The following is a 12,851-nucleotide window of genomic DNA, read 5'->3' on the forward strand; positions in this document are numbered from 1 at the left end:
TTGCGTTAGATTTATAGCGACGAGATCTATGCATTAGTAACAGTGTTTACCACATTACTATTTCTAAAATTTCATGGTTTAGATCATATCTTGATTAATGATTATGCAATTGGACCTTATAAATAAAATATGATTTGTTTTACTTTAGTTTTATAATTCAAATCTAAATTTGACTTAATTCAATTTATATATGCTTTTATATAGTTAAAACACATGAAGCTTATAGTTTTATACCTTTTCTTTATGTGTAGATCTGTCGGTAGCCGTTTCTTTCAAACCGCAGCTCCGATTAGCGTGCCTCTCGCGACTATGTTCATAGCGGTGCGTAGAATCGTGTTTCAAACTCTTTCACTTATTTTTCTATGATTCGTGTACTGTTCTGATTTAGTTCTATTGTTTGCTTTGTGTATGATTGTATGGATGCTTGTGTGGTGCTTTATGATTTCGTCCAGTCAGTGAGATATACGTGGTGATCAAGAAGAAGAAGAATAACGTTGAAGATTAAAGCTTACCGAAGGATCGGTGTTTAAGGCAAGTATAGCATCGGATCTTCCTTATTGCCTATCCACTATTAATCATTTAATTTATGCTGCATGTGTCTACCTTGACTACCCCTAATGATTTCCTAGTACTTTGTTACCCTGTACCTTGATACCTATGGGGTATTGTATTGGGTAGTATGATGCTAGTGCTCAACTATAGCTATGATCTTGTAACTTGACTAATGGTATATGCAATAAACACTAATAGATGCTTTTTAGCAACATGAAATCAGAGGGCTAGAGCATTGGGTTATTTTTATAGTGCTATAGATTCCTCTCTCTAAGGACTTATCTGTAAGTGATTTATCCGGGACTTACAGTACAACTGTGAGGGTTATATGGCTCTGGCTTTAGCTCAGTATAATGACCTTTTCTAGCTTTGTTAGTGGTTATCTTTATTGGCGTAAAAATGGCTTGCTGAATCGGGTATAGAGCAGCATGTACTCTTATGTGTATAGCCATGATGGAATTGTGCCATTCGACAGGGGGTTCCTATATCTGTTTGCCGAGTGAATCTAATGGCTCTAACTTGTTAGACGAACCTTTGAGAGGCTTCATAGTGAACCCTGCTGACCTTCCTTGGTAGTGGGTCAAGAGGTTGGCCGCCTCGGGCGAAAGGGTAAATCACGACTCACAGTGAAAGTGTACAACCTCTGCAGAGTGTAAAACTGGTATATCAGCCATGCTCACGGTCACGAGCGTCCTTAGAACATTTACGGAATAGATGGTCACTAATGGTTAATGATGATGAACACAGATGATACTGATGATAAAGATACTCATTAATAATTACTATTTATGCTATTCATTATTCATGTTTATCTGATCATGTGTTTATGGGCTTGTGATAAACTTGTTGCTACTCCTATGCTAAAATCATGACTCATTAAAAGCTAATCGCAGTTAACCAGTGTCAGCCTTTTGAGCCTCATGAACCCTATGTTATATTTGTTGAGTAGACATGTACTTACGCTTGCTTTACTTTTTAAATCTTTGAAAAAATCCCGGATGGGTACCAGATTGCTAGAGGTTGGAGGAATTAGGCTTGTGATCAACCAGTCAGTTGTCCCTATGAAATTGGGGTCTTCACCTGAAGATCGGAGTTGTCTTTCCGCTGTCTATACTCTGAGGTTATAATCTTTATACTAATACGCTATGTATTTAAGCATTGTCTTTTGATATTACCCTTATTTATAGCTATATGTGAGATTTAACTTTCTAGACTCACATATGATATGTATCTGGTTTTATCCTTAAAATTGGATGCTACAGCAGTCCTTCCCGTGGTGGCTTTTCGGCCACTCCTCTCTCATGTTATCATATCCCCAGAGTGGATTTTCGTGGATGAAGTCACTCTTCCCCTCAACTGAAAACTCCTCAAGTGGTTCCTTCCATTCATCTGGACCAAGAGAATCCTCCTGCACAATGGGACTACCCTTCCTCCCACCCCTTTCTCTCCCAGAGGATGCACCCTTTCTTCTCCCTAAGCCTCTAGACATCTCTACCGCATTTATCTTGAGGTGCAAAAGCCTGAGAGAAGTCATATGTATATATATATAGGCCAGGCATCTGAGTTGAGTGAAGCCTAACATTTTTTCCCGTTGAACAGTACACAAGCGTGAAGTACATGTCACAGCAGATCATTAAGTCGTGCAGTACATTACATTAATTTTGAATGGATAAAATAATTTAAAGAGCAGTACAATGCAATTTATTGCCACTGAAAAGGATATGTTCATTTGACAACACGCTGAAAAGGCTACACTGCTAAGTATGTGCCTACAATAAATGAGTCTGAAAAGGCTACTTCGGTACACTGTTTGTCATAAAGGCTACGATGAAGTACTGAGATGAATAGTTTCAGTACACGAAATTGAAGTTCGTGACAACATACTGAAAAGTGTGCAGTACATGGCTATAGTACATCAGTACTTAAAGTGCAATACATGATAACACGGTAAAAAGTCTACCACATGAATGGTTATGAGAACTACATCAATCTGAAAGATGCAATACATGATAACACACTGAAAAGTCCAGTACATGACAATATTGTTTATTACTAAACCATATAACTACCGAATCTAACAGACTACTAAGTGTAATGAGGCCACTTTTCCTTCCTTAAAGCATCGGGATTCTCCTCCGTTGCTGATTTCGCACGATGAACACGCTCAAGCTTCTTCTCCCTCTCCTCCGTACGCTGAGCAGCATACCTCCTTTCGACCTCTTCTTTGTGCTCCTTTTCTGCTGCCTCGTCTTTGCGTCTCATCTCCAAAAACTCCTTCCGCTCCACCTCTATGGCGCACCCATGATTTCCACGAAGGGAAATCCACAGATACAAACAATAATGCGATAATCCCCAAGGATCATGCCATCACATTACTAAATCACAGTCGTTATCAAAGTGCATACATCGAATACCTGTCTTAGAGAGTACAATAGTAAGGTTTACTCATTATTACAACGCCACTCGGCGGAATCACATAGAGCACAACGTAATGGACCGCATTAGAAGGCACGATCACGGGCACAGACTCCTTCAACTTGAGCGTAGAACGAGACCTCAAGTCCTCCCAGCCATCGCCCGCGTCATTGTACTTAGGCTCCTCACCTGTTACACAATTTTTAGTACGATTTGTATTAGCCACTGGCTCCCACCCTATGCTTTGTGTTTGCTTTGTGGTAAGTGGTATGCAAGGGTAAGAGAAAAAGCCTACTATTCGGCTATGGTTTTCCTATGCAAGTTCATCAATATTAATAATAATTCATCAAGTTTTAACCCATTATTTCCACACATCCATCCATCCCATCATACACATCTCACCACACTCTCGCTCTCTAGGTGGCAAGGACAACTCCCTCTCATCCTTGCCTCAGCGGCTAACAGCCGGATCCAACAAAACCTAGGGGAAGAGAAGAAAGGACACCTCTCACTAAGCAAGGGATCGTCGAACATAGGAATGTCCATGACCATGGACACGGCTATATGTATAGATCGATCAACTCTGCAGACGTGTACACCTGTAACCACAAGATCACTATCATCGATGTTGTACATCATCTAGGGTGATACCGGGCTACTCTCTAACTGGTACGATGCCACCCTACCACTCAGCCCTAGGGCACTCCGGATTCCACCAAAATGCTGAGACTGTGAGACATAATACCAGGCCACCAAGTATACTACGCTATCTTAAGAGGGTGTAGGTCGCCAGCCCATACCTCTGTACACTATCTGCTTACAAACTAAAAATAGTGGCATTGCCCTAGCTAGACGGCATGCCGGTTTCTGCCCATAGAAGAACGAGTGGTGTGCACGAAGGGTCCTATGAGCTGGTTCGCTTGACATACCAGTCCTTAGGGGGACTAGATAGGATATCTTCTCAAAGGGGATAACCAACACCCCATGCCATAACAACACCTACATCCTAGGGATTCGTCCCACGAAGACACTCCTCCTCGGGATCTACTCATCTCACATGGACCCACCACAGGTACCTCACAAGGGGGATGCCTAGGTCACACCCCCTGGCAAGACTCATCCATAGACTGATCATGGCATCCTACCTAGTCGACTTGACACTCACCACACACCCAAGTTGTCATCATTATAGCGGCACACAGTGCCTAGCCACTCACAAGCAATCCTCCACTCAGCATCACATCACAGATATAATGCAAGGTAGAAGTAAGTAGCGAGCAAGTAATGCGAGCGTCTATCCTAACAGCGGGTGTGTAGGGGTAAGGTTGCGACAACGTAATGGCTTCCCAAGCAATTCTACCATGCAGCCTATCATAGATCATTTGCAAAAGTAAAGCACTAGCATCTATGTATTTGCATGCCTAATAGGATTCTACGAGGTTCAGTGGGACGTGGCACCTGCTGACTGGTCATCTCCAATGTCCTACGAGTAGTCGTAGTCCTCCTCCTCAGGCAGCTGCTCCTCCGAGGCTAAAAAGGAGACATATAGTCACGATAAGCGACTCCTATAGATAATCATAAAGAAGCAAAAGAAATCCAAAAGATCCAAATGCACTCAAACATAAGCCTATGACGTAGAGCTCATTTTTAGAATAATTCGGATGCTTGATTCATATTTTTCTGAGGTCTGATGAATTTTCTATGAATTTTCTAAGTTTAAATCATTTTCTGAAAGAGAAAAGGGCTGATTAATTCTAGGGGCGACATGTGGCGGCTCTTAATTGGGCGAGGTGGCTCGGGTCAGAGACAGGTGGGTCCCATGGGTAGCAGTGGCTGAACGGTGGGGCTAGTCAACGGTCAGCGTTGACTAGTCAACGATCAATGTTTGACCGGGCCTGGACTGGGCCTGGCGGGTCGGGTCAGGGCTGAACTTGGGCCGGTCTGGGCTAGGTCAGCCCAAACACATGTCAATCATTGGGGCTAGCCACGTGGCTCTATTGGGCTCATATTGGGCCTGTCGCATGGGGCCAGTTCATGGTGGACTAAGGGCTCGGCGCACTGTGGACCACTGACTGGTCCACAGGTGGACCGAATTCACGCGACCACGGCAAGGGGCACGACTGCCTCTCTTCCTCCTTGGCCACGCTCTCACCAGCGGCGAACTTGCTCGGCCACGCTCTATGGCAGCTTAGGGAGCCAGAGAAGGGGGTCTATGGTTCCGTGAGGTCACGATGAATACTCTGAGGGGCTAAAGGTGGTGGATTGAAGCTCAGGGTGGCTGTCAATGGCATTGCGGCGGCACGGGGATGATGGCGGGGCTCCCTGGGTGTCGGTGAAGATCTAGCGGGGTCCTTCTAGCCTTCTAGGGCTTGGATGAGGCCTGCTAGGACTCCAAGTGTGGCTCCAAAGGCTTGGGCGAGGATGGCCACGTTGACAGTGGCACGGCAGCGACGATGGGTCATGACAAGGCTTCTGCGCACCTTGGCAGTGCCAATAGGCACTCCTTTCCTTCAATTGAGGCTCCAGGTGACCCGTAGGACTCAACGCTAGTGTCCAATACTCATGGTCGAGTCCGCACCATGACTAAGCACACGATAGAGCTCCGTCGAAGGCTCGGCTATAGTAGTGTGGGGGCTAGGGTAGTCTAGGGCTTCAACCGATTACATGGTGGGGTTCGTGGTGTTACGGCAGATGTCATCAGCCCCTCCTTGTCGAGCAGGACGGCCAACATCGATGGGAACGGCCTCGACACAGCGAAGGCATGGGCGTGCAGTGGCTCCAGCGAGGCGAACACGGCCAGTAGCTCCTAGGGTTTTCTCTCTTCAACCATCTAGCGTAGAACATGTTCAGAGGTGAGGCGAAGATCACGGTGGAAGCCTTCCTACCTCTACCGGCTCACAGCGGTCAGAATAGGGCTGCACCATGGCGGGGTCTAGCCATGGCAAGCGTGCGGGTGCGGCGTGACAACACTGGCATTCCCAAGCTGTGGCTACTCGAAAAGGCTATGCTAGCAGTCGGACATCTGTGCGCATGTGTGCTATGCCTTGTGATGGCCAAAAGGCAAGGCCTTGAGCTTCCCAGGTGGAAGCTTGTGGCTCGGTGGCCATGGCATATCAACGACGAATAACACAGAGCAAGGCAGGGGACTCACCATGGTGGCATGGGAGATAGGCTAGTGGTGCAGTGGCGAGGCAAGGCTGTGGCGAGGTGTATCAACGACGAATAACACAGAGCAAGGCAGGGGACTCACCATGGTGGCATGGGAGATAGGCTAGTGGTGCAGTGGCGAGGCAAGGCTGTGGCGAGGTGAGGAAGTGCCCGTAGAACCACGACGGCGATGAAGACGTTTGGCATCATCTCTAGCTCCAGTGGCCTCAGGTAGGATTTTGGCAGCCTCGGCTCCTCCTCCTCCCTCCTTCTTCCCCCTCGGTCTCGATGTGGGTGTTATGGAGTGACATGCATGGCGGCGGGGCGTGGGAAGGGGCTAGGGCACTGGGGCTACCCTTTTATAGTTGTGTGGCAGCCATGGCGGGTGGCATATAGCAGAGAGAGCTAGAGGGCATGTGTAGGGTGGATAGGGCCTCTAGGCTAGGGTTTAGGGTCTCAAGGGGGAGTGCAGGAGGTTTGGCGCCCTCCAATCCAGATGCTGGCAATCAAAAGGGGAGGACAAGGTTGGCACGCATCTGTGTGGGGGCGTGCAACTGCTCGAACATGAATGGTAGGGATCACGAGCTCTGCCCTAGATCCTCGCTGGAAGTCACTCTGCCTCATCTACAAAAGTAGAGAGGGAAGGAAAAAGGTGGACGATGATAGGTAGGGCCTCGGGTCCACCTGTCAGTGGCCACGAGAGAGAGTGGGCGCGGGTGAGCGAATCCACGCGGGGGTGAGTTGTGCCGGCCTACTTGCTGGGCCACATGGCACGGGCGCACGGTTGAGGGCACGGGTGAGGCGTTGGGCCGAGCGTGAGCTAGACCAAGCTGGTCAGCTAGGCTAGTGGCTCTTTCTCTTTTTCCTTTTATTTTTCTATTTCTATTTTTATTTTTATTTACTCCTTTGTCTTATAAACTTGTATATATGTACATAATACATGTATACAATCCCTAGTAGGGTCCACCTAGGTCAACCTTAGGGGTCAAAGGTCTAGCTAGGGCTTGGGCCCACACACACAAGCAAGGTTTTAACAAAAGTGTTGTCAATATTTTATTTCATCACATAAAATCATGAAGAGGCAAATCATAAGTTATTAAATGCATATGCTCACACAAGCTAAACTTAGGGTCTACTTGTGCAACTAGGGTGTTTTCCTAGCATGACACTCACCATATAAGGGTTTTTCTAAAAAGTTTTTGAATGTTGTGATTTTTTGGGTTATGGAATTTCCAGGGTTGTTACAGACTTCCCCCCTCACAGGAATCTCATCCCCGAGATTCAAGGTCATACGTACCTTTTGAATAGGTAGGGGTATTGCATCCGAAGCTCTATCTCTTTCTCCTAGGTAGCTTCCTTCATGGTGTGGTTGCTCCACTGAACCTTGCACATGGGTATGGATGTGCTCCATGTTTCTTTGACTGCTTGGTCAAGTATCTGCTCGGGGTGCTCTTTGTACTCAAGGGTATCCTAGAGATCTAGTGCCTCCATGGGTACTTGTTCATCTGGTAGCTTCAAGCACTTTCACAACTTGTAGGCTAACTTGCCAACCCTCTTGTAGATCTTGTAGGGTTCGATAAACTGTGGTGCTAACTTCCCTTTCACAAGGAATCTGATAGTGCCTTGGAATGGGGAAACCTTGAGGTAGAAGTAGTCTCCTACTTCGTACTCAAGAGCTTTCCGCCTGTTATCAACGTAGCTCTTCTGCCTGCTTTGAGCAATCCTTAGGTTCTCTCGCACATGGACGACTCCTTCCTCAGCCTCCTGAATCTTTGCTGGGCCAAAGAATGATCTCTCTCCCACTTTGGACCACATCAACGGTGTGCGACACATCCTCCCATAGAAGGCCTCAAAAGGTGACATTTTGAGGCTAGCTTGGTAGCTATTGTTGTAGGAGAACTCTGCGTGTGATAAGCTCTTCTCCTAGTCTATACCATATTTCAAAACATAGGCTCGTAACATATCCTCTAGGATGTGGTTCACTCTCTCTGTCTGACCATCTGTCTAGGGATGATAAGCTGTGTTGTAGTCTAAACGAGTTTTGATAGCCTTGTGTAGGCTCCTCCAGAATTTGGGCACATATTGGGTACCACAGTTGGACACTATGCTACTCGGGGCTCCGTGAAGCCTCAAGATATTATCCACATACAAGTCTACCAACTTATTGACTCTGTAGTTACTTCTAACTATGATGAAATGAGCCACTTTGGTCAAACGATCGACAATCACCGAGGGTTTCCTTTTGGGGTCCGGGGTAATCCAACTATAAAGTCCATAGAGATGCTTTCCCACTTCCACATCGGAACATCTAATGGCTTCAATAGCCCTGCTGGTTTCTGATGTTCTTCCTTGACCCTATTGCATATGTCACATCGGGCTACATGACCAGCAATATCTGCTTTCATGTTCCTCCACTAGAAAATCTTTTTCAAATCAGCATACATCTTGGTGCTGCCTGGATCGATGCAATACTTAGAATCATGTCCCTCAGCTAGGATCTCCTCTTGCTTGGCTTCATCCATGGGTACACAGACTATATCCTTGTACTGAACTATCCCATGTTTGTCTTCCCTAAACTCAGGGCACTTGCCTTTTCTCATGAGCTTTCTAATCTCCTCAATCTCAAGGCAGACTTGTTGGGCTTTGTGTATATGTTCTTCGAGGTTATACTAAACTCAAAGTGCATTCAGCTGCTCTCTTGGCATCACCTCTATCTAGAGCTTCTCCATTTCTTAGCGTAGCTCTAGCGGTATGGTGCTAGTCTCAAGGTGGTTGCAATGGCTCTTGCGACTCAAGGCGTTTGAGACTACATTCGCTTTTCCTCGATGATAGTGTATCTCTAGGTTATAGTCCTTAATCAGTTTTAGCCATCTGCGTTGCCTTATGTTCAGATCCTCTTGCATGAAGAAGTATTTTAGGCTCTTATGATCCGAGTAGATGTCACATTTGTTCCCAATCAAGTAGTGTCTCTAGATCTTTAGGGCATGCACAACTGCTGCTAGCTCAAGGTCATGGGTAGGATAGTATTACTCGTGCTCTTTCAACTATCAAGAGGCATAAGCAATGACTTTTCCATTCTGCATCAGAACATAACCAAGTCCCAGCTTAGAAGCATCACAATAGACCACAAAGTCTTGGTGGATATCAGGTAAGGCTAGCATGGGGGTAATGGTAAGCTTCTTCTTCAAAGTCTGGAAGCTCTGCTTGCACTTAGAAGTCCATTCAAACTCATTGGTTTTCTTCAGGAGGTTGGTCATGGGTCTTGCTATCTTGGAGAAATTCTCAATAAAGTGGTGGTAGTATCCTGCTAAGCTAAGAAAACTCTAAATATCGGTCACATTCCGTGGCAGTTCCCATTCCTTTACGGCCTTAATCTTGGCTGGACCAATAGCCCCAGAAAGGCTACTTCTTCAAGCCTGAACTCGTATTTGCTAAACTTGGTGTATAGCTGGTTCTGCCTCAGCTTCTCTAGCACTATCCTCAGATGCTGCTCATGCTCCTCGGCGGTAGCTGAGTAGACTAGGATGTCATCAATGAAAACTACCACAAACTTATCTAGATCCTCCATAAACACCTTGTTCATCATATTCATAAAGTACGCCGAGGCATTGGTGAGCCCAAACGACACTACCATAAACTCATATTGTCCATAACTTGTCACAAAGGTTGTCTTTGGTATGTCCTCGGGTCGGATCTTCATCTGATGATACTCGGATCTATGGTCAATCTTAGAAAAGAATTTGGCATTCCTCAGCAGGTCAAGCAGATCATCTATTCTTGGTAGAGGGTACTTGCTCTTGACAGTCATGGCATTCAGGTTCCGAGAGTCAATGCACATCCTCATGGAACGGTCCTTCTTCTTTACAAATAGCATGGGAGAACCCTAGGGTCAGGCACTCGGCCTGATATACCCTTTGTCGGACAACTCCTTAAGCTGCTTCTTGAGCTCCTCTAGCTCGTCAATAGACTTGCAGTAGGGCCTCTTTGCAATGGGTCCTGTACCAGGCAAAAGGTCGATCACGAACTCCATAACCCTGTCTGGTGCCATTCTAGGCAACTCTTCAGGAAACACATCTGGGTACTCACACACTATGGGTTCCTCCTCTATGGACTTAGCCTCCAAGGCACACAACATGGACACTATTGTCCTGTGATTTGGCTCACAATAGATCACATGACCACTCGGGTGTGTGAACTCCACATATCTTGGTGAACAAGATATTACTCCCTTGTGTTGGGTTAACCAATCCATTCCCAAGATAACATCCAGGCCATCATATGAAAGTAAGGTGAGGTTGGCTGAGAATGGGTGTCCCTCGATAAGAATGCTCACTCCTTGACATTTCTTTGTGCATCTAATGTTGCCCAAAGGTGAGCTGGTGACTATAGCTTCCTGTCATGGAGTGATAGGCACTTGGTGCTCTCGTGCAAACTTGGTGGAAATATAAGAACAAGTGGCACTTGAATCAAACAGGATTGAAGCCTTAGCTCCATGCACAGTAAACATACCGTACACCACGTCGGGGGCATCCTGTGCATCCTTCGCAGTTAGGTGGGTGAGTTGGCCGCGGGTGGCTCCAGCGACACTCCTGTACGGGGTTCCCTGGACTGGCACCTTCCTCGTGGAAGCCTTCATAGGTGGAGCTGCCTTCTCTCAGGGCAGTCGGTGATCTTGCGGCCTGGCTTCCCACAGCCATAGCAAATGAAGGGCACACTGCCTATAGCAGTGGGTGTAGTAGCCTTCCACGTGCTAGTGCTCTGAGCGGGTGGTGGTAGTTGGCAGTGTAGTAACCACCTCCGTGGCTTGGAGCAGGTGTGACTCTTTGGCCAGAGCGGGGATGGGGGATCGAGGATGCGCTCGATCACAGCCTCTGAGGTGCGGAGGCGCGGGACGAGCCCTCGGTCTAGTGCTTCTTCTCCTTGTAGACTATGTTAGCCTCCAAGCGGTCCCTCAGGGTGTAGCAGGTATGCCCTAACAACCTAGCCTAATGCGGGTGTTCAGCCCCTTCTTGAAGAAGTACATCTTCTTCTTCTCGGTGTCAGTCTCTCTAGGGGTGTACCACATCATCTTAACAAAGCGGTTACCGTATTCCTAAACCTTCAGCGACCCTTGGGTGAGGATGCAAAACTCCTCCACCTTCACGTCCATCGTGCCTTTTAGGCATGTGATGCTAGCGAAAGGCCTTAGTGAACTCCTCCCAGGTGATGTGGGCGGGGTTCGAGTGAGTGTCCCTGAAGCCATCCCACCAAGCACATGCTACGCCAGTGAGCTGGTGGGCGGTGACTCCAACACACTCCTCATCAGAGAAAGGGGTCAGGTCTAGCTTCTTCTCGATTTCGCGCAGCTAGTCCTCGGTGGCGATGGGATCGTCGGAGCTGTCGAATGTGGGTGGCCTTAGCTTTAGGAAACCCTCCATATTGTGCTGAAAGTCGTTGGGTGGACCTCCATTGCAGCATAGCATTCCCTTAGCCAAGGTCTCCAACAAGCAGGTCTGGCGGTCCATTACCTCTGTCAAGAGTGGGGGAGGTGGTGGTGGAGCGTTCTCCCCGACAGGTGGGGTGGGGGTGGTGCTCCTCCTAGTGGTGGTGGTGGTGCTCTTCCTAGCTGTGAGGGTGGTGGTGCAAGTCCTCCTGGTGGTGAGGCTAGTGCATCCTCCTCAAAGTTGAGAGGGACAGGCCCGACACGTCCTCCATGGTGACCTCCTCGGCCACGGATAGCTAGCATGGGGGAAGGGGACCGGTTGCACAGGCGGTTGGATCGGCGGTGAGGCATCCTATTGCATAGTCGTGGGGTCAGGACATGAGGTACACATTATTTTTAGGTGTTTTAGAGCATTAGTGCATTAACAAACTTTTAATCTAGTCATACACTCATACAAAGAAGCATGAACAACCATAAAGATGCATTAAGATCCAAGCATTCATTACATCAGTTTATTACAAAGCGATGTCTCTAGCAGCTACACCAGCAGACTCGCAGGAATCGCACTACTCACAGGTAGGCTCCAAAAATGGGGACAATGTACTCTACTCTAGATATACGAGTCATGTCACTTACCACGCAGGGCACACATCTCAGCTACTCCTACATTATTAGGACTCTCCAGGAATCTAACCCTGACAAGGTGGTGGGGTAGGGGTGTGGTCCATCTCCTGGAGCTCGGCGTTAGTGCGGTGCAGTCTCAAGACGTACTCCAATGCCTCCTCCAACTCCTGAGTCTTCTCGACCTTAGGGTAGTCCTCAGACGAGCATGCAGCCAGGTTGAGATGAGTGGGCTCAACATGAAAAGTCTCCTTGCGTGGCTTCTTGCGCGCCTCAGGTGGAAGGGACTCCTATATCTCCGTGAACTCTTTCACACGCCTGGCGTCAGACTTCTTCCAAGCCTTGGTTATCTAATCTGCCTTGTCCTTCAGGAACTCGGTGTACTTCATGTACTCGATGAGGTGGCGCTGGTTGTAAGCAGCGTTGCTGCTCATCCGTACCAAGTCCTTCTCCAAGAAGTTACATCGGTTCTCCACCATCATCTTCTAGAACCCGTACCTCTTCTCTTTGTCGAGGTGCTTCTATAGGGCGATCTTCTTGTGCTCGATGGTGTCCTCGAGCTCGAACACCTTGCTATCGAGGTAGTCATTGCAGAGCCTAAAGTCTCTGACCTTATCCTTTAGGTTAGCAATCTCCACCTTGAGCTTGTCCTCATGATCCTGGTGGATGATCTTGCTATACTAGTAACTCTAGT

The sequence above is a fragment of the Miscanthus floridulus genome, chromosome 8 (genome assembly GCF_019320115.1).
Source record: "Miscanthus floridulus cultivar M001 chromosome 8, ASM1932011v1, whole genome shotgun sequence".
Lineage (NCBI taxonomy): Eukaryota > Viridiplantae > Streptophyta > Magnoliopsida > Poales > Poaceae > Miscanthus > Miscanthus floridulus.